The sequence below is a fragment of the Phyllobates terribilis genome, unplaced genomic scaffold (assembly GCF_046119375.1).
Source record: "Phyllobates terribilis strain yellow unplaced genomic scaffold, ASM4611937v1 Scaffold_3__8_contigs__length_932513732, whole genome shotgun sequence".
Taxonomy (NCBI): domain Eukaryota; kingdom Metazoa; phylum Chordata; class Amphibia; order Anura; family Dendrobatidae; genus Phyllobates; species Phyllobates terribilis.
Genome location: NW_027362763.1, coordinates 606,241,459 through 606,262,856, shown reverse-complemented (window position 1 = coordinate 606,262,856; position 21,398 = coordinate 606,241,459).

Sequence of the window (21,398 nt, the reverse complement as noted above, 5' to 3'; positions counted from 1 at the left end):
CACGACAACTAGGGTTAGCGTCCCGACAACTAGGGTTAGCGTCACGACAACTAGGGTTAGCGTCAGGACAACTAGGGTTAGCGTCAGAACAACAAGGGTTAGCGTCAGGACAACTAGGGTTAGCATCAGGACAACTAGGGTTAGCGTCAGGACAACTAGAGTTAGAGTCAGGACAACTAGGGTTAGCGTCAGGACAACTAGGGTTAGCGTCAGGACAACTAGGGTTAGCGTGAGGACAAGTAGGGTTAGCGTCAGGACAACTAGGGTTAGCGTCACGACAACTAGGGTTAGCGTCAGGACAACTAGGGTTAGCATCAGGACAACTAGGGTTAGCGTCAGGACAACTAGGGTTAGCGTCACAACTAGGGTTAGCGTCAGGACAACTAGGGTTAGCGTCACGACAACTAGGGTTAGCGTCAGGACAACTAGGGTTAGCGTCACGACAACTAGGGTTAGCGTCAGGACAACTAGGGTTAGCGTCACGACAACTAGGGTTAGCGTCAGGACAACTAGGGTTAGCGTCACGACAACTAGGGTTAGCATCAGGACAACTACGGTTAGCATCAGGACAACTAGGGTTAGCGTCAGGACAACTAGGGTTAGCGTCACGACAACTAGGGTTAGCGTCAGGACAACTAGGGTTAGCGTCACGACAACTAGGGTTAGCGTCAGGAAAACTAGGGTTAGCGTCAGGACAACTAGGGTTAGCGTCACGACAACTAGGGTTAGCGTCACGACAACTAGGGTTAGCGTTAGGACAACTAGGGTTAGCGTCAGGACAACTAGGGTTAGCGTCAGGACAACTAGGGTTAGCGTCACGACAACTAGGGTTAGCGTCAGGACAACTAGGGTTAGCGTCAGGACAACTAGGGTTAGCATCGGGACAACTAGGGTTAGCGTCGGGACAACTAGGGTTAGCGTCGGGACAAATAGGGTTAGCGTCAGGACAACTAGGGATAGCGTCAGGACAACTAGGGTTAGCGTCAGGACAACTAGGTTTAGCGTCAGGACAACTAGGGTTAGCGTCAGGACAACTAGGGTTAGCGTCAGGACAACTAGGGATAGCGTCAGGACAACTAGGGTTAGCGTCAGGACAACTAGGGTTAGCGTCACGACAACTAGGGTTAGCGTCAGGACAACTAGGGTTAGCGTCAGGACAACTAGGGTTAGCATCGGGACAACTAGGGTTAGCGTCGGGACAACTAGGGTTAGCGTCGGGACAAATAGGGTTAGCGTCACGACAACTAGGGTTAGCGTCAGGACAACTAGGGTTAGCGTCACGACAACTAGGGTTAGCGTGAGGACAAGTAGGGTTAGCGTCAGGACAACTAGGGTTAGCGTCACGACAACTAGGGTTAGCGTCAGGAAACTAGGGTTAGCGTCAGGACAACTAGGGTTAGCGTCACGACAAGTAGGGTTAGCGTCAGGACAACTAGGGTTAGCGTCAGGACAACTAGGGTTAGCGTCACGACAACTAGGGTTAGCGTCAGGACAACTAGGGTTAGCGTCACGACAACTAGGGTTAGCGTAAGGACAACTAGGGTTAGCGTCACGACAACTAGGGTTAGCGTCAGGACAACTAGGGTTAGCATCAGGACAACTAGGGTTAGCGTCACGACAACTAGGGTTAGCGTCAGGACAACTAGGGTTAGCGTCACGACAACTAGGGTTAGCGTGAGGACAAGTAGGGTTAGCGTCAGGACAACTAGGGTTAGCGTCACGACAACTAGGGTTAGCGTCAGGAAACTAGGGTTAGCGTCAGGACAACTAGGGTTAGCGTCACGACAAGTAGGGTTAGCGTCAGGACAACTAGGGTTAGCGTCAGGACAACTAGGGTTAGCGTCACGACAACTAGGGTTAGCGTCAGGACAACTAGGGTTAGCGTCACGACAACTAGGGTTAGCGTAAGGACAACTAGGGTTAGCGTCACGACAACTAGGGTTAGCGTCAGGACAACTAGGGTTAGCATCAGGACAACTAGGGTTAGCGTCACGACAACTAGGGTTAGCGTCAGGACAACTAGGGTTAGCGTCAGGACAACTAGGGTTAGCGTCAGGACAACTAGGGTTAGCGTCAGGACAACTAGGGTTAGCGTCAGGACGACTAGGGTTAGCGTCAAGACAACTAGGGTTAGCGTCAGGACAACTAGGGTTAGCGTCACGACAACTAGGGTTAGCGTCAGGACAACTAGGGTTAGCATCAGGACAACTAGGGTTAGCGTCAGGACAACTAGGGTTAGCGTCACGACAACTAGGGTTAGCGTCAGGACAACTAGGGTTAGCGTCACGACAACTAGGGTTAGCGTCAGGACAACTAGGGTTAGCGTCAGGACAACTAGGGTTAGCGTCACGACAACTAGGGTTAGCGTCACGACAACTAGGGTTAGCGTCAGGACAACTAGGGTTAGCGTCAGGACAACTAGGGTTAGCGTCAGGACAACTAGGGTTCGCGTCAGGACAACTAGGGTTAGCGTCAGGACAACTAGGTTTAGCGTCAGGACAACTAGGGTTAGCGTCAGGACAACTAGGGTTAGCGTCAGGACAACTAGGGATAGCGTCAGGACAACTAGGGTTAGCGTCAGGACAACTAGGGTTAGCGTCAGGACAACTAGGGTTAGCGTCGGGACAACTAGGGTTAGCGTCGGGACAACTAGGGTTAGCGTCGGGACAACTAGGGATAGCGTCAGGACAACTAGGGTTAGCGTCAGGACAACTAGGGTTAGCGTCAGGACAACTAGGGATAGCGTCAGGACAACTAGGGTTAGCGTCAGGACAACTAGGGTTAGCGTCAGGACAACTAGGGTTAGCGTCGGGACAACTAGGGTTAGCGTCGGGACAACTAGGGTTAGCGTCAGGACAACTAGGGTTAGCGTCAGGACAACTAGGGTTAGCGTCAGGACAACTAGGGTTAGCGTCACGACAACTAGGGTTAGCGTCAGGACAACTAGGGTTAGCGTCAGGACAACTAGGGTTAGCGTCAGGACAACTAGGGTTAGCGTCGGGACAACTAGGGTTAGCGTCGGGACAACTAGGGTTAGCGTCAGGACAACTAGGGTTAGCGTCGGGACAACTAGGGTTAGCGTCGGGACAACTAGGGTTAGCGTCAGGACAACTAGGGTTAGCATCAGGACAACTAGGGTTAGCGTCGGGACAACTAGGGTTAGCGTCGGGACAACTAGGGTTAGCGTCAGGACAACTAGGGTTAGCGTCAGGACAACTAGGGTTAGCGTCGGGACAACTAGGGTTAGCGTCGGGACAACTAGGGTTAGCGTCAGGACAACTAGGGTTAGCGTCGGGACAACTAGGGTTAGCGTCAGGACAACTAGGGTTAGCGTCAGGACAAGTAGGGTTAGCGTCAGGACAACTAGGGTTAGCGTCACGACAACTAGGGTTAGCGTCATGACAACTAGGGTTAGCGTCAGGACAACTAGGGTTAGCGTCAGGACAACTAGGGTTACCGTCAGGACAACTAGGGTTAGCATCAGGACAACTAGGGTTAGCGTCAGGACAACTAGGGTTAGCGTCGGGACAACTAGGGTTAGCGTCGGGACAACTAGGGTTAGCGTCGGGACAACTAGGGTTAGCGTCGGGACAACTAGGGTTAGCGTCAGGACAACTAGGGTTAGCGTCAGGACAACTAGGGTTAGCGTCAGGACAACTAGGGTTAGCGTCAGGACAACTAGGGTTAGCGTCACGACAACTAGGGTTAGCGTCACGACAACTAGGGTTAGCGTCAGGACAACTAGGGTTAGCGTCAGGACAACTAGGGTTAGCGTCACGACAAATAGGGTTAGCGTCCCGACAACTAGGGTTAGCGTCAGGACAACTAGGGTTAGCGTCAGGACAACTAGGGTTAGCGTCAGAACAACTAGGGTTAGCGTCAGGAAAACTAGGGTTAGCGTCAGGACAACTAGGGTTAGCGTCAGGACAACTAGAGTTAGAGTCAGGACAACTAGGGTTAGCGTCAGGACAACTAGGGTTAGCGTCAGGACAACTAGGGTTAGCGTGAGGACAAGTAGGGTTAGCGTCAGGACAACTAGGGTTAGCGTCACGACAACTAGGGTTAGCGTCAGGACAACTAGGGTTAGCATCAGGACAACTAGGGTTAGCGTCAGGACAACTAGGGTTAGCGTCACAACTAGGGTTAGCGTCAGGACAACTAGGCTTAGCGTCACGACAACTAGGGTTAGCGTCAGGACAACTAGGGTTAGCGTCAGGACAACTAGGGTTAGCGTCACGACAACTAGGGTTAGCGTCAGGACAACTAGGGTTAGCGTCACGACAACTAGGGTTAGCGTCAGGACAACTAGGGTTAGCGTCACGACAACTAGGGTTAGCATCAGGACAACTAGGGTTAGCATCAGGACAACTAGGGTTAGCGTCAGGACAACTAGGGTTAGCGTCACGACAACTAGGGTTAGCGTCAGGACAACTAGGGTTAGCGTCACGACAACTAGGGTTAGCGTCAGGACAACTAGGGTTAGCGTCAGGACAACTAGGGTTAGCGTCACGACAACTAGGGTTAGCGTCACGACAACTAGTGTTAGCGTCAGGACAACTAGGGTTAGCGTCAGGACAACTAGGGTTAGCGTTAGGACAACTTGGGTTCGCGTCAGGACTACTAGGGTTAGCGTCAGGACAACTAGGTTTAGCGTCAGGACAACTAGGGTTAGCGTCAGGACAACTAGGGTTAGCGTCAGGACAACTAGGGTTAGCGTCACGACAACTAGGGTTAGCGTCAGGACAACTAGGGTTAGCGTCAGGACAACTAGGGTTAGCGTCACGACAACTAGGGTTAGCGTCAGGACAACTAGGGTTAGCGTCAGGACAACTAGGGTTAGCGTCAGGACAACTAGGGTTAGCGTCGGGACAACTAGGGTTAGCGTCGGGACAACTAGGGTTAGCGTCGGGACAACTAGGGTTAGCGTCGGGACAACTAGGGTTAGCGTCAGGACAACTAGGGTTAGCGTCGGGACAACTAGGGTTAGCGTCAGGACAACTAGGGTTAGCGTCAGGACAAGTAGGGTTAGCGTCAGGACAACTAGGGTTAGCGTCACGACAACTAGGGTTAGCGTCATGACAACTAGGGTTAGCGTCAGGACAACTAGGGTTAGCGTCAGGACAACTAGGGTTACCGTCAGGACAACTAGGGTTAGCATCAGGACAACTAGGGTTAGCGTCAGGACAACTAGGGTTAGCGTCGGGACAACTAGGGTTAGCGTCGGGACAACTAGGGTTAGCGTCGGGACAACTAGGGTTAGCGTCGGGACAACTAGGGTTAGCGTCAGGACAACTAGGGTTAGCGTCAGGACAACTAGGGTTAGCGTCAGGACAACTAGGGTTAGCGTCAGGACAACTAGGGTTAGCGTCACGACAACTAGGGTTAGCGTCACGACAACTAGGGTTAGCGTCAGGACAACTAGGGTTAGCGTCAGGACAACTAGGGTTAGCGTCACGACAAATAGGGTTAGCGTCCCGACAACTAGGGTTAGCGTCAGGACAACTAGGGTTAGCGTCAGGACAACTAGGGTTAGCGTCAGAACAACTAGGGTTAGCGTCAGGAAAACTAGGGTTAGCGTCAGGACAACTAGGGTTAGCGTCAGGACAACTAGAGTTAGAGTCAGGACAACTAGGGTTAGCGTCAGGACAACTAGGGTTAGCGTCAGGACAACTAGGGTTAGCGTGAGGACAAGTAGGGTTAGCGTCAGGACAACTAGGGTTAGCGTCACGACAACTAGGGTTAGCGTCAGGACAACTAGGGTTAGCATCAGGACAACTAGGGTTAGCGTCAGGACAACTAGGGTTAGCGTCACAACTAGGGTTAGCGTCAGGACAACTAGGCTTAGCGTCACGACAACTAGGGTTAGCGTCAGGACAACTAGGGTTAGCGTCAGGACAACTAGAGTTAGCGTCACGACAACTAGGGTTAGCGTCAGGACAACTAGGGTTAGCGTCACGACAACTAGGGTTAGCGTCAGGACAACTAGGGTTAGCGTCACGACAACTAGGGTTAGCATCAGGACAACTAGGGTTAGCATCAGGACAACTAGGGTTAGCGTCAGGACAACTAGGGTTAGCGTCACGACAACTAGGGTTAGCGTCAGGACAACTAGGGTTAGCGTCACGACAACTAGGGTTAGCGTCAGGACAACTAGGGTTAGCGTCAGGACAACTAGGGTTAGCGTCACGACAACTAGGGTTAGCATCACGACAACTAGTGTTAGCGTCAGGACAACTAGGGTTAGCGTCAGGACAACTAGGGTTAGCGTTAGGACAACTTGGGTTCGCGTCAGGACTACTAGGGTTAGCGTCAGGACAACTAGGTTTAGCGTCAGGACAACTAGGGTTAGCGTCAGGACAACTAGGGTTAGCGTCAGGACAACTAGGGTTAGCGTCACGACAACTAGGGTTAGCGTCAGGACAACTAGGGTTAGCGTCAGGACAACTAGGGTTAGCGTCACGACAACTAGGGTTAGCGTCAGGACAACTAGGGTTAGCGTCAGGACAACTAGGGTTAGCGTCAGGACAACTAGGGTTAGCGTCGGGACAACTAGGGTTAGCGTCGGGACAACTAGGGTTAGCGTCGGAACAACTAGGGTTAGCGTCGGGACAACTAGATTTAGCGTCAGGACAACTAGGGATAGCGTCAGGACAACTAGGGTTAGCGTTAGGACAACTTGGGTTCGCGTCAGGACTACTAGGGTTAGCGTCAGGACAACTAGGTTTAGCGTCAGGACAACTAGGGTTAGCGTCAGGACAACTAGGGTTAGCGTCAGGACAACTAGGGATAGCGTCAGGACAACTAGGGTTAGCGTCAGGACAACTAGGGTTAGCGTCACGACAACTAGGGTTAGCGTCAGGACAACTAGGGTTAGCGTCAGGACAACTAGGGTTAGCGTCGGGACAACTAGGGTTAGCGTCGGGACAACTAGGGTTAGCGTCGGAACAACTAGGGTTAGCGTCGGGACAACTAGGGTTAGCGTCAGGACAACTAGGGATAGCGTCAGGACAACTAGGGTTAGCGTCAGGACAACTAGGGTTAGCGTCAGGACAACTAGGGTTAGCGTCAGGACAACTAGGGTTAGCGTCAGGACAACTAGGGTTAGCGTCGGGACAACTAGGGTTAGCGTCGGGACAACTAGGGTTAGCGTCGGGACAACTAGGGTTAGCGTCAGGACAACTAGGGTTAGCGTCAGGACAACTAGGGTTAGCGTCACGACAACTAGGGTTAGCGTCAGGACAACTAGGATTAGCGTCAGGACAACTAGGGTTAGCGTCAGGACAACTAGGGTTAGCGTCGGGACAACTAGGGTTAGCGTCAGGACAACTAGGGTTAGCGTCAGGACAACTAGGGTTAGCTTCAGTACAACTAGGGTTAGCGTCAGGACAACTAGGGTTAGCGTCATGACAACTAGGGTTAGCGTCAGGACAACTAGGGTTAGCGTCGGGACAACTAGGGTTAGCGTCGGGACAACTAGGGTTAGCGTCGGGACAACTAGGGTTAGCGTGAGGACAAGTAGGGTTAGCGTCAGGACAACTAGGGTTAGCGTCAGGACAACTAGGGTTAGCGTCACAACTAGGGTTAGCGTCAGGACAACTAGGGTTAGCGTCACAACTAGGGTTAGCATCAGGACAACTAGGGTTAGCGTCAGGACAACTAGGGTTAGCGTCACAACTAGGGTTAGCGTCAGGACAACTAGGGTTAGCGTCACGACAACTAGGGTTAGCGTCAGGACAACTAGGGTTAGCGTCAGGACAACTAGGGTTAGCGTCAGGACAACTAGGGTTAGAGTCACTACAACTAGGGTTAGCGTCGGGACAACTAGGGTTAGCGTCAGGACAACTAGAGTTAGAGTCAGGACAACTAGGGTTAGCGTCAGGACAACTAGGGTTAGCGTCAGGACAACTAGGGTTAGCGTGAGGACAAGTAGGGTTAGCGTCAGGACAACTAGGGTTAGCGTCAGGACAACTAGGGTTAGCGTCACAACTAGGGTTAGCGTCAGGACAACTAGGGTTAGCGTCACAACTAGGGTTAGCATCAGGACAACTAGGGTTAGCGTCAGGACAACTAGGGTTAGCGTCACAACTAGGGTTAGCGTCAGGACAACTAGGGTTAGCGTCAGGACAACTAGGGTTAGCGTCAGGACAACTAGGGTTAGCGTCACGACAACTAGGGTTAGCGTCAGGACAACTAGGGTTAGCGTCACGACAACTAGGGTTAGCGTCAGGACAACTAGGGTTAGCGTCACGACAACTAGGGTTAGCATCAGGACAACTAGGGTTAGCATCAGGACAACTAGGGTTAGCGTCAGGACAACTAGGTTTAGCGTCACGACAACTAGGGTTAGCGTCAGGACAACTAGGGTTAGCGTCGGGACAACTAGGGTTAGCGTCGGGACAACTAGGGTTAGCGTCGGGACAACTAGGGTTAGCGTCGGGACAACTAGGGTTAGCGTCAGGACAACTAGGGTTAGCGTCGGGACAACTAGGGTTAGCATCGGGACAACTAGGGTTAGCGTCGGGACAACTAGGGTTAGCGTCAGGACAACTAGGGTTAGCGTCAGGACAACTAGGGTTAGCGTCGGGACAACTAGGGTTAGCGTCAGGACAACTAGGGTTAGCGTCACGACAACTAGGGTTAGCGTCAGGACAACTAGGGTTAGCGTCAGGACAACTAGGGTTAGCGTCAGGACAACTAGGGTTAGCGTCGGGACAACTAGGGTTAGCGTCGGGACAACTAGGGTTAGCATCGGAACAACTAGGGTTAGCGTCGGGACAACTAGGGTTAGCGTCAGGACAACTAGGGATAGCGTCAGGACAACTAGGGTTAGCGTTAGGACAACTTGGGTTCGCGTCAGGACTACTAGGGTTAGCGTCAGGACAACTAGGTTTAGCGTCAGGACAACTAGGGTTAGCGTCAGGACAACTAGGGTTAGCGTCAGGACAACTAGGGATAGCGTCAGGACAACTAGGGTTAGCGTCAGGACAACTAGGGTTAGCGTCACGACAACTAGGGTTAGCGTCAGGACAACTAGGGTTAGCGTCAGGACAACTAGGGTTAGCGTCGGGACAACTAGGGTTAGCGTCGGGACAACTAGGGTTAGCGTCGGAACAACTAGGGTTAGCATCGGGACAACTAGGGTTAGCGTCAGGACAACTAGGGATAGCGTCAGGACAACTAGGGTTAGCGTCAGGACAACTAGGGTTAGCGTCAGGACAACTAGGGTTAGCGTCAGGACAACTAGGGTTAGCGTCAGGACAACTAGGGTTAGCGTCGGGACAACTAGGGTTAGCGTCGGGACAACTAGGGTTAGCGTCGGGACAACTAGGGTTAGCGTCAGGACAACTAGGGTTAGCGTCAGGACAACTAGGGTTAGCGTCACGACAACTAGGGTTAGCGTCAGGACAACTAGGGTTAGCGTCAGGACAACTAGGGTTAGCGTCACGACAACTAGGGTTAGCGTCAGGACAACTAGGGTTAGCGTCACGACAACTAGGGTTAGCATCAGGACAACTAGGGTTAGCATCAGGACAACTAGGGTTAGCGTCAGGACAACTAGGGTTAGCGTCACGACAACTAGGGTTAGCGTCAGGACAACTAGGGTTAGCGTCGGGACAACTAGGGTTAGCGTCGGGACAACTAGGGTTAGCGTCGGGACAACTAGGGTTAGCGTCGGGACAACTAGGGTTAGCGTCAGGACAACTAGGGTTAGCGTCGGGACAACTAGGGTTAGCATCGGGACAACTAGGGTTAGCGTCGGGACAACTAGGGTTAGCGTCAGGACAACTAGGGTTAGCGTCAGGACAACTAGGGTTAGCGTCGGGACAACTAGGGTTAGCGTCAGGACAACTAGGGTTAGCGTCAGGACAACTAGGGTTAGCGTCGGGACAACTAGGGTTAGCGTCGGGACAACTAGGGTTAGCATCGGAACAACTAGGGTTAGCGTCGGGACAACTAGGGTTAGCGTCAGGACAACTAGGGATAGCGTCAGGACAACTAGGGTTAGCGTTAGGACAACTTGGGTTCGCGTCAGGACTACTAGGGTTAGCGTCAGGACAACTAGGTTTAGCGTCAGGACAACTAGGGTTAGCGTCAGGACAACTAGGGTTAGCGTCAGGACAACTAGGTTTAGCGTCAGGACAACTAGGGTTAGCGTCAGGACAACTAGGGTTAGCGTCAGGACAACTAGGGATAGCGTCAGGACAACTAGGGTTAGCGTCAGGACAACTAGGGTTAGCGTCACGACAACTAGGGTTAGCGTCAGGACAACTAGGGTTAGCGTCAGGACAACTAGGGTTAGCGTCGGGACAACTAGGGTTAGCGTCGGGACAACTAGGGTTAGCGTCGGAACAACTAGGGTTAGCGTCGGGACAACTAGGGTTAGCGTCAGGACAACTAGGGATAGCGTCAGGACAACTAGGGTTAGCGTCAGGACAACTAGGGTTAGCGTCAGGACAACTAGGGTTAGCGTCAGGACAACTAGGGTTAGCGTCAGGACAACTAGGGTTAGCGTCGGGACAACTAGGGTTAGCGTCGGGACAACTAGGGTTAGCGTCGGGACAACTAGGGTTAGCGTCAGGACAACTAGGGTTAGCGTCAGGACAACTAGGGTTAGCGTCACGACAACTAGGGTTAGCGTCAGGACAACTAGGGTTAGCGTCAGGACAACTAGGGTTAGCGTCAGGACAACTAGGGTTAGCGTCGGGACAACTAGGGTTAGCGTCAGGACAACTAGGGTTAGCGTCGGGACAAATAGGGTTAGCTTCAGTACAAATAGGGTTAGCGTCAGGACAACTAGGGTTAGCGTCATGACAACTAGGGTTAGCGTCAGGACAACTAGGGTTAGCGTCGGGACAACTAGGGTTAGCGTCAGGACAACTAGGGTTAGCGTCACGACAACTAGGGTTAGCGTCAGGACAACTAGGGTTAGCGTCACGACAACTAGGGTTAGCGTCACGACAACTAGGGTTAGCGTCAGGACAACTAGGGTTAGCGTCAGGACAACTAGGGTTAGCGTCACGACAAATAGGGTTAGCGTCCCGACAACTAGGGTTAGCGTCAGGACAACTAGGTTTAGCGTCAGGACAACTAGGGTTAGCGTCAGAACAACTAGGGTTAGCGTCAGGCCAACTAGGGTTAGCATCAGGACAACTAGGGTTAGCGTCAGGACAACTAGAGTTAGAGTCAGGACAACTAGGGTTAGCATCAGGACAACTAGGGTTAGCGTCAGGACAACTAGGGTTAGCGTGAGGACAAGTAGGGTTTGCGTCAGGACAACTAGGGTTAGCGTCAGGACAACTAGGGTTAGCGTCACAACTAGGGTTAGCGTCAGGACAACTAGGGTTAGCGTCACAACTAGGGTTAGCATCAGGACAACTAGGGTTAGCGTCAGGACAACTAGGGTTAGCGTCACAACTAGGGTTAGCGTCAGGACAACTAGGGTTAGCGTCACGACAACTAGGGTTAGCGTCAGGACAACTAGGGTTAGCGTCAGGACAACTAGGGTTAGCGTCAGGACAACTAGGGTTAGCGTCACTACAACTAGGGTTAGCGTCGGGACAACTAGGGTTAGCGTCAGGACAACTAGAGTTAGAGTCAGGACAACTAGGGTTAGCGTCAGGACAACTAGGGTTAGCGTCAGGACAACTAGGGTTAGCGTGAGGACAAGTAGGGTTAGCGTCAGGACAACTAGGGTTAGCGTCAGGACAACTAGGGTTAGCGTCACAACTAGGGTTAGCGTCAGGACAACTAGGGTTAGCGTCACAACTAGGGTTAGCATCAGGACAACTAGGGTTAGCGTCAGGACAACTAGGGTTAGCGTCACAACTAGGGTTAGCGTCAGGACAACTAGGGTTAGCGTCAGGACAACTAGGGTTAGCGTCAGGACAACTAGGGTTAGCGTCAGGACAACTAGGGTTAGCGTCACAACTAGGGTTAGCGTCAGGACAACTAGGGTTAGCGTCAGGACAACTAGGGTTAGCGTCAGGACAACTAGGGTTAGCGTCACGACAACTAGGGTTAGCGTCAGGACAACTAGGGTTAGCGTCACGACAACTAGGGTTAGCGTCAGGACAACTAGGGTTAGCGTCACGACAACTAGGGTTAGCATCAGGACAACTAGGGTTAGCATCAGGACAACTAGGGTTAGCGTCAGGACAACTAGGGTTAGCGTCACGACAACTAGGGTTAGCGTCAGGACAACTAGGGTTAGCGTCGGGACAACTAGGGTTAGCGTCGGGACAACTAGGGTTAGCGTCGGGACAACTAGGGTTAGCGTCGGGACAACTAGGGTTAGCGTCAGGACAACAAGGGTTAGCATCAGGACAACTAGGGTTAGCGTCAGGACAACTAGAGTTAGAGTCAGGACAACTAGGGTTAGCGTCAGGACAACTAGGGTTAGCGTCAGGACAACTAGGGTTAGCGTGAGGACAAGTAGGGTTAGCGTCAGGACAACTAGGCTTAGCGTCACGACAACTAGGGTTAGCGTCAGGACAACTAGGGTTAGCATCAGGACAACTAGGGTTAGCGTCAGGACAACTAGGGTTAGCGTGAGGACAAGTAGGGTTAGCGTCAGGACAACTAGGCTTAGCGTCACGACAACTAGGGTTAGCGTCAGGACAACTAGGGTTAGCATCAGGACAACTAGGGTTAGCGTCAGGACAACTAGGGTTAGCGTCAGGACAACTAGGGTTAGCGTCAGGACAACTAGGGTTAGCGTCAGGACAACTACGGTTAGCATCAGGACAACTAGGGTTAGCGTCAGGACAACTAGGGTTAGCGTCACGACAACTAGGGTTAGCGTCAGGACAACTAGGGTTAGCGTCACGACAACTAGGGTTAGCGTCAGGAAAACTAGGGTTAGCGTCAGGACAACTAGGGTTAGCGTCAGGACAACTAGGGTTAGCGTCAGGACAACTAGGGTTAGCGTCACGACAACTAGGGTTAGCGTCAGGACAACTAGGGTTAGCGTCACGACAACTAGGGTTAGCGTCAGGACAACTAGGGTTAGCATCAGGACAACTAGGGTTAGCGTCAGGACAACTAGGGTTAGCGTCGGGACAACTAGGGTTAGCGTCGGGACAACTAGGGTTAGCGTCGGGACAACTAGGGTTAGCGTCGGGACAACTAGGGTTAGCGTCAGGACAACTAGGGTTAGCGTCGGGACAACTAGGGTTAGCATCGGGACAACTAGGGTTAGCGTCGGGACAACTAGGGTTAGCGTCAGGACAACTAGGGTTAGCGTCAGGACAACTAGGGTTAGCGTCGGGACAACTAGGGTTAGCGTCAGGACAACTAGGGTTAGCGTCAGGACAACTAGGGTTAGCGTCGGGACAACTAGGGTTAGCGTCGGGACAACTAGGGTTAGCATCGGAACAACTAGGGTTAGCGTCGGGACAACTAGGGTTAGCGTCAGGACAACTAGGGATAGCGTCAGGACAACTAGGGTTAGCGTTAGGACAACTTGGGTTCGCGTCAGGACTACTAGGGTTAGCGTCAGGACAACTAGGTTTAGCGTCAGGACAACTAGGGTTAGCGTCAGGACAACTAGGGTTAGCGTCAGGACAACTAGGTTTAGCGTCAGGACAACTAGGGTTAGCGTCAGGACAACTAGGGTTAGCGTCAGGACAACTAGGGATAGCGTCAGGACAACTAGGGTTAGCGTCAGGACAACTAGGGTTAGCGTCACGACAACTAGGGTTAGCGTCAGGACAACTAGGGTTAGCGTCAGGACAACTAGGGTTAGCGTCGGGACAACTAGGGTTAGCGTCGGGACAACTAGGGTTAGCGTCGGAACAACTAGGGTTAGCGTCGGGACAACTAGGGTTAGCGTCAGGACAACTAGGGATAGCGTCAGGACAACTAGGGTTAGCGTCAGGACAACTAGGGTTAGCGTCAGGACAACTAGGGTTAGCGTCAGGACAACTAGGGTTAGCGTCAGGACAACTAGGGTTAGCGTCGGGACAACTAGGGTTAGCGTCGGGACAACTAGGGTTAGCGTCGGGACAACTAGGGTTAGCGTCAGGACAACTAGGGTTAGCGTCAGGACAACTAGGGTTAGCGTCACGACAACTAGGGTTAGCGTCAGGACAACTAGGGTTAGCGTCAGGACAACTAGGGTTAGCGTCAGGACAACTAGGGTTAGCGTCGGGACAACTAGGGTTAGCGTCAGGACAACTAGGGTTAGCGTCGGGACAACTAGGGTTAGCTTCAGTACAAATAGGGTTAGCGTCAGGACAACTAGGGTTAGCGTCATGACAACTAGGGTTAGCGTCAGGACAACTAGGGTTAGCGTCGGGACAACTAGGGTTAGCGTCAGGACAACTAGGGTTAGCGTCACGACAACTAGGGTTAGCGTCAGGACAACTAGGGTTAGCGTCACGACAACTAGGGTTAGCGTCACGACAACTAGGGTTAGCGTCAGGACAACTAGGGTTAGCGTCAGGACAACTAGGGTTAGCGTCACGACAAATAGGGTTAGCGTCCCGACAACTAGGGTTAGCGTCAGGACAACTAGGTTTAGCGTCAGGACAACTAGGGTTAGCGTCAGAACAACTAGGGTTAGCGTCAGGCCAACTAGGGTTAGCATCAGGACAACTAGGGTTAGCGTCAGGACAACTAGAGTTAGAGTCAGGACAACTAGGGTTAGCATCAGGACAACTAGGGTTAGCGTCAGGACAACTAGGGTTAGCGTGAGGACAAGTAGGGTTAGCGTCAGGACAACTAGGGTTAGCGTCAGGACAACTAGGGTTAGCGTCACAACTAGGGTTAGCGTCAGGACAACTAGGGTTAGCGTCACAACTAGGGTTAGCATCAGGACAACTAGGGTTAGCGTCAGGACAACTAGGGTTAGCGTCACAACTAGGGTTAGCGTCAGGACAACTAGGGTTAGCGTCACGACAACTAGGGTTAGCGTCAGGACAACTAGGGTTAGCGTCAGGACAACTAGGGTTAGCGTCAGGACAACTAGGGTTAGCGTCACTACAACTAGGGTTAGCGTCGGGACAACTAGGGTTAGCGTCAGGACAACTAGAGTTAGAGTCAGGACAACTAGGGTTAGCGTCAGGACAACTAGGGTTAGCGTCAGGACAACTAGGGTTAGCGTGAGGACAAGTAGGGTTAGCGTCAGGACAACTAGGGTTAGCGTCAGGACAACTAGGGTTAGCGTCACAACTAGGGTTAGCGTCAGGACAACTAGGGTTAGCGTCACAACTAGGGTTAGCATCAGGACAACTAGGGTTAGCGTCAGGACAACTAGGGTTAGCGTCACAACTAGGGTTAGCGTCAGGACAACTAGGGTTAGCGTCAGGACAATTAGGGTTAGCGTCAGGACAACTAGGGTTAGCGTCAGGACAACTAGGGTTAGCGTCACAACTAGGGTTAGCGTCAGGACAACTAGGGTTAGCGTCAGGACAACTAGGGTTAGCGTCAGGACAACTAGGGTTAGCGTCACGACAACTAGGGTTAGCGTCAGGACAACTAGGGTTAGCGTCACGACAACTAGGGTTAGCGTCAGGACAACTAGGGTTAGCGTCACGACAACTAGGGTTAGCATCAGGACAACTAGGGTTAGCATCAGGACAACTAGGGTTAGCGTCAGGACAACTAGGGTTAGCGTCACGACAACTAGGGTTAGCGTCAGGACAACTAGGGTTAGCGTCGGGACAACTAGGGTTAGCGTCGGGACAACTAGGGTTAGCGTCGGGACAACTAGGGTTAGCGTCGGGACAACTAGGGTTAGCGTCAGGACAACAAGGGTTAGCATCAGGACAACTAGGGTTAGCGTCAGGACAACTAGAGTTAGAGTCAGGACAACTAGGGTTAGCGTCAGGACAACTAGGGTTAGCGTCAGGACAACTAGGGTTAGCGTGAGGACAAGTAGGGTTAGCGTCAGGACAACTAGGCTTAGCGTCACGACAACTAGGGTTAGCGTCAGGACAACTAGGGTTAGCATCAGGACAACTAGGGTTAGCGTCAGGACAACTAGGGTTAGCGTCAGGACAACTAGGGTTAGCGTCAGGACAACTAGGGTTAGCGTCAGGACAACTACGGTTAGCATCAGGACAACTAGGGTTAGCGTCAGGACAACTAGGGTTAGCGTCACGACAACTAGGGTTAGCGTCAGGACAACTAGGGTTAGCGTCACGACAACTAGGGTTAGCGTCAGGAAAACTAGGGTTAGCGTCAGGACAACTAGGGTTAGCGTCAGGACAACTAGGGTTAGCGTCAGGACAACTAGGGTTAGCGTCACGACAACTAGGGTTAGCGTCAGGACAACTAGGGTTAGCGTCACGACAACTAGGGTTAGCGTCAGGACAACTAGGGTTAGCATCAGGACAACTAGGGCTAGCGTCAGGACAACTAGGGTTAGCGTCACAACTAGGGTTAGCGTCAGGACAACTAGGGTTAGCGTCAGGACAACTAGGGTTAGCGTCAGGACGACTAGGGTTAGCGTCAAGACAACTAGGGTTAGCGTCAGGACAACTAGGGTTAGCGTCACGACAACTAGGGTTAGCGTCAGGACAACTAGGGTTAGCATCAGGACAACTAGGGTTAGCGTCAGGACAACTAGGGTTAGCGTCGGGACAACTAGGGTTAGCGTCGGGACAACTAGGGTTAGCGTCAGGACAACTAGGGTTAGCGTCAGGACAACTAGGGTTAGCGTCACGACAACTAGGGTTAGCGTCAGGACAACTAGGGTTAGCGTCAGGACAACTAGGGTTAGCGTCAGGACAACTAGGGTTAGCGTCGGGACAACTAGGGTTAGCGTCAGGACAACTAGGGTTAGCGTCGGGACAACTAGGGTTAGCTTCAGTACAAATAGGGTTAGCGTCAGGACAACTAGGGTTAGCGTCATGACAACTAGGGTTAGCGTCAGGACAACTAGGGTTAGCGTCGGGACAACTAGGGTTAGCGTCAGGACAACTAGGGTTAGCGTCACGACAACTAGGGTTAGCGTCAGGACAACTAGGGTTAGCGTCACGACAACTAGGGTTAGCGTCACGACAACTAGGGTTAGCGTCAGGACAACTAGGGTTAGCGTCAGGACAACTAGGGTTAGCGTCACGACAAATAGGGTTAGCGTCCCGACAACTAGGGTTAGCGTCAGGACAACTAGGTTTAGCGTCAGGACAACTAGGGTTAGCGTCAGAACAACTAGGGTTAGCGTCAGGCCAACTAGGGTTAGCATCAGGACAACTAGGGTTAGCGTCAGGACAACTAGAGTTAGAGTCAGGACAACTAGGGTTAGCATCAGGACAACTAGGGTTAGCGTCAGGACAACTAGGGTTAGCGTGAGGACAAGTAGGGTTAGCGTCAGGACAACTAGGGTTAGCGTCAGGACAACTAGGGTTAGCGTCACAACTAGGGTTAGCGTCAGGACAACTAGGGTTAGCGTCACAACTAGGGTTAGCATCAGGACAACTAGGGTTAGCGTCAGGACAACTAGGGTTAGCGTCACAACTAGGGTTAGCGTCAGGACAACTAGGGTTAGCGTCACGACAACTAGGGTTAGCGTCAGGACAACTAGGGTTAGCGTCAGGACAACTAGGGTTAGCGTCAGGACAACTAGGGTTAGCGTCACTACAACTAGGGTTAGCGTCGGGACAACTAGGGTTAGCGTCAGGACAACTAGAGTTAGAGTCAGGACAACTAGGGTTAGCGTCAGGACAACTAGGGTTAGCGTCAGGACAACTAGGGTTAGCGTGAGGACAAGTAGGGTTAGCGTCAGGACAACTAGGGTTAGCGTCAGGACAACTAGGGTTAGCGTCACAACTAGGGTTAGCGTCAGGACAACTAGGGTTAGCGTCACAACTAGGGTTAGCATCAGGACAACTAGGGTTAGCGTCAGGACAACTAGGGTTAGCGTCACAACTAGGGTTAGCGTCAGGACAACTAGGGTTAGCGTCAGGACAACTAGGGTTAGCGTCAGGACAACTAGGGTTAGCGTCAGGACAACTAGGGTTAGCGTCACAACTAGGGTTAGCGTCAGGACAACTAGGGTTAGCGTCAGGACAACTAGGGTTAGCGTCAGGACAACTAGGGTTAGCGTCACGACAACTAGGGTTAGCGTCAGGACAACTAGGGTTAGCGTCACGACAACTAGGGTTAGCGTCAGGACAACTAGGGTTAGCGTCACGACAACTAGGGTTAGCATCAGGACAACTAGGGTTAGCATCAGGACAACTAGGGTTAGCGTCAGGACAACTAGGGTTAGCGTCACGACAACTAGGGTTAGCGTCAGGACAACTAGGGTTAGCGTCGGGACAACTAGGGTTAGCGTCGGGACAACTAGGGTTAGCGTCGGGACAACTAGGGTTAGCGTCGGGACAACTAGGGTTAGCGTCAGGACAACAAGGGTTAGCATCAGGACAACTAGGGTTAGCGTCAGGACAACTAGAGTTAGAGTCAGGACAACTAGGGTTAGCGTCAGGACAACTAGGGTTAGCGTCAGGACAACTAGGGTTAGCGTGAGGACAAGTAGGGTTAGCGTCAGGACAACTAGGCTTAGCGTCACGACAACTAGGGTTAGCGTCAGGACAACTAGGGTTAGCATCAGGACAACTAGGGTTAGCGTCAGGACAACTAGGGTTAGCGTCAGGACAACTAGGGTTAGCGTCAGGACAACTAGGGTTAGCGTCAGGACAACTACGGTTAGCATCAGGACAACTAGGGTTAGCGTCAGGACAACTAGGGTTAGCGTCACGACAACTAGGGTTAGCGTCAGGACAACTAGGGTTAGCGTCACGACAACTAGGGTTAGCGTCAGGAAAACTAGGGTTAGCGTCAGGACAACTAGGGTTAGCGTCAGGACAACTAGGGTTAGCGTCAGGACAACTAGGGTTAGCGTCACGACAACTAGGGTTAGCGTCAGGACAACTAGGGTTAGCGTCACGACAACTAGGGTTAGCGTCAGGACAACTAGGGTTAGCATCAGGACAACTAGGGTTAGCGTCAGGACAACTAGGGTTAGCGTCACAACTAGGGTTAGCGTCAGGACAACTAGGGTTAGCGTCAGGACAACTAGGGTTAGCGTCAGGACGACTAGGGTTAGCGTCAAGACAACTAGGGTTAGCGTCAGGACAACTAGGGTTAGCGTCACGACAACTAGGGTTAGCGTCAGGACAACTAGGGTTAGCATCAGGACAACTAGGGTTAGCGTCAGGACAACTAGGGTTAGCGTCACGACAACTAGGGTTAGCGTCAGGACAACTAGGGTTAGCGTCACGACAACTAGGGTTAGCGTCAGGACAACTAGGGTTAGCGTCAGGACAACTAGGGTTAGCGTCACGACAACTAGGGTTAGCGTCACGACAACTAGGGTTAGCGTCAGGACAACTAGGGTTAGCGTCAGGACAACTAGGGTTAGCGTCAGGACAACTAGGGTTCGCGTCAGGACAACTAGGGTTAGCGTCAGGACAACTAGGTTTAGCGTCAGGACAACTAGGGTTAGCGTCAGGACAACTAGGGTTAGCGTCAGGACAACTAGGGTTAGCGTCACGCCAACTAGGGTTAGCGTCAGGACAACTAGGGTTAGCGTCACGACAACTAGGGTTAGCGTCAGGACAACTAGAGTTAGCGTCAGGACAACTAGGGTTAGCGTCACGACAACTAGGGTTAGCGTCACGACAACTAGTGTTAGCGTCAGGACAACTAGGGTTAGCGTCAGGACAACTAGGGTTAGCGTTAGGACAACTTGGGTTCGCGTCAGGACTACTAGGGTTAGCGTCAGGACAACTAGGTTTAGCGTCAGGACAACTAGGGTTAGCGTCAGGACAACTAGGGTTAGCGTCAGGACAACTAGGGTTAGCGTCACGACAACTAGGGTTAGCGTCAGGACAACTAGGGTTAGCGTCAGGACAACTAGGGTTAGCGTCACGACAACTAGGGTTAGCGTCAGGACAACTAGGGTTAGCGTCAGGACAACTAGGGTTAGCGTCAGGACAACTAGGGTTAGCGTCGGGACAACTAGGGTTAGCGTCGGGACAACTAGGGTTAGCGTCGGAACAACTAGGGTTAGCGTCGGGACAACTAGATTTAGCGTCAGGACAACTAGGGATAGCGTCAGGACAACTAGGGTTAGCGTTAGGACAACTTGGGTTCGCGTCAGGACTACTAGGGTTAGCGTCAGGACAACTAGGTTTAGCGTCAGGACAACTAGGGTTAGCGTCAGGACAACTAGGGTTAGCGTCAGGACAACTAGGGATAGCGTCAGGACAACTAGGGTTAGCGTCAGGACAACTAGGGTTAGCGTCACGACAACTAGGGTTAGCGTCAGGACAACTAGGGTTAGCGTCAGGACAACTAGGGTTAGCGTCGGGACAACTAGGGTTAGCGTCGGGACAACTAGGGTTAGCGTCGGAACAACTAGGGTTAGCGTCGGGACAACTAGGGTTAGCGTCAGGACAACTAGGGATAGCGTCAGGACAACTAGGGTTAGCGTCAGGACAACTAGGGTTAGCGTCAGGACAACTAGGGTTAGCGTCAGGACAACTAGGGTTAGCGTCAGGACAACTAGGGTTAGCGTCGGGACAACTAGGGTTAGCGTCGGGACAACTAGGGTTAGCGTCGGGACAACTAGGGTTAGCGTCAGGACAACTAGGGTTAGCGTCAGGACAACTAGGGTTAGCGTCACGACAACTAGGGTTAGCGTCAGGACAACTAGGATTAGCGTCAGGACAACTAGGGTTAGCGTCAGGACAACTAGGGTTAGCGTCGGGACAACTAGGGTTAGCGTCAGGACAACTAGGGTTAGCGTCAGGACAACTAGGGTTAGCTTCAGTACAACTAGGGTTAGCGTCAGGACAACTAGGGTTAGCGTCATGACAACTAGGGTTAGCGTCAGGACAACTAGGGTTAGCGTCGGGACAACTAGGGTTAGCGTCGGGACAACTAGGGTTAGCGTCGGGACAACTAGGGTTAGCGTGAGGACAAGTAGGGTTAGCGTCAGGACAACTAGGGTTAGCGTCAGGACAACTAGGGTTAGCGTCACAACTAGGGTTAGCGTCAGGACAACTAGGGTTAGCGTCACAACTAGGGTTAGCATCAGGACAACTAGGGTTAGCGTCAGGACAACTAGGGTTAGCGTCACAACTAGGGTTAGCGTCAGGACAACTAGGGTTAGCGTCACGACAACTAGGGTTAGCGTCAGGACAACTAGGGTTAGCGTCAGGACAACTAGGGTTAGCGTCAGGACAACTAGGGTTAGAGTCACTACAACTAGGGTTAGCGTCGGGACAACTAGGGTTAGCGTCAGGACAACTAGAGTTAGAGTCAGGACAACTAGGGTTAGCGTCAGGACAACTAGGGTTAGCGTCAGGACAACTAGGGTTAGCGTGAGGACAAGTAGGGTTAGCGTCAGGACAACTAGGGTTAGCGTCAGGACAACTAGGGTTAGCGTC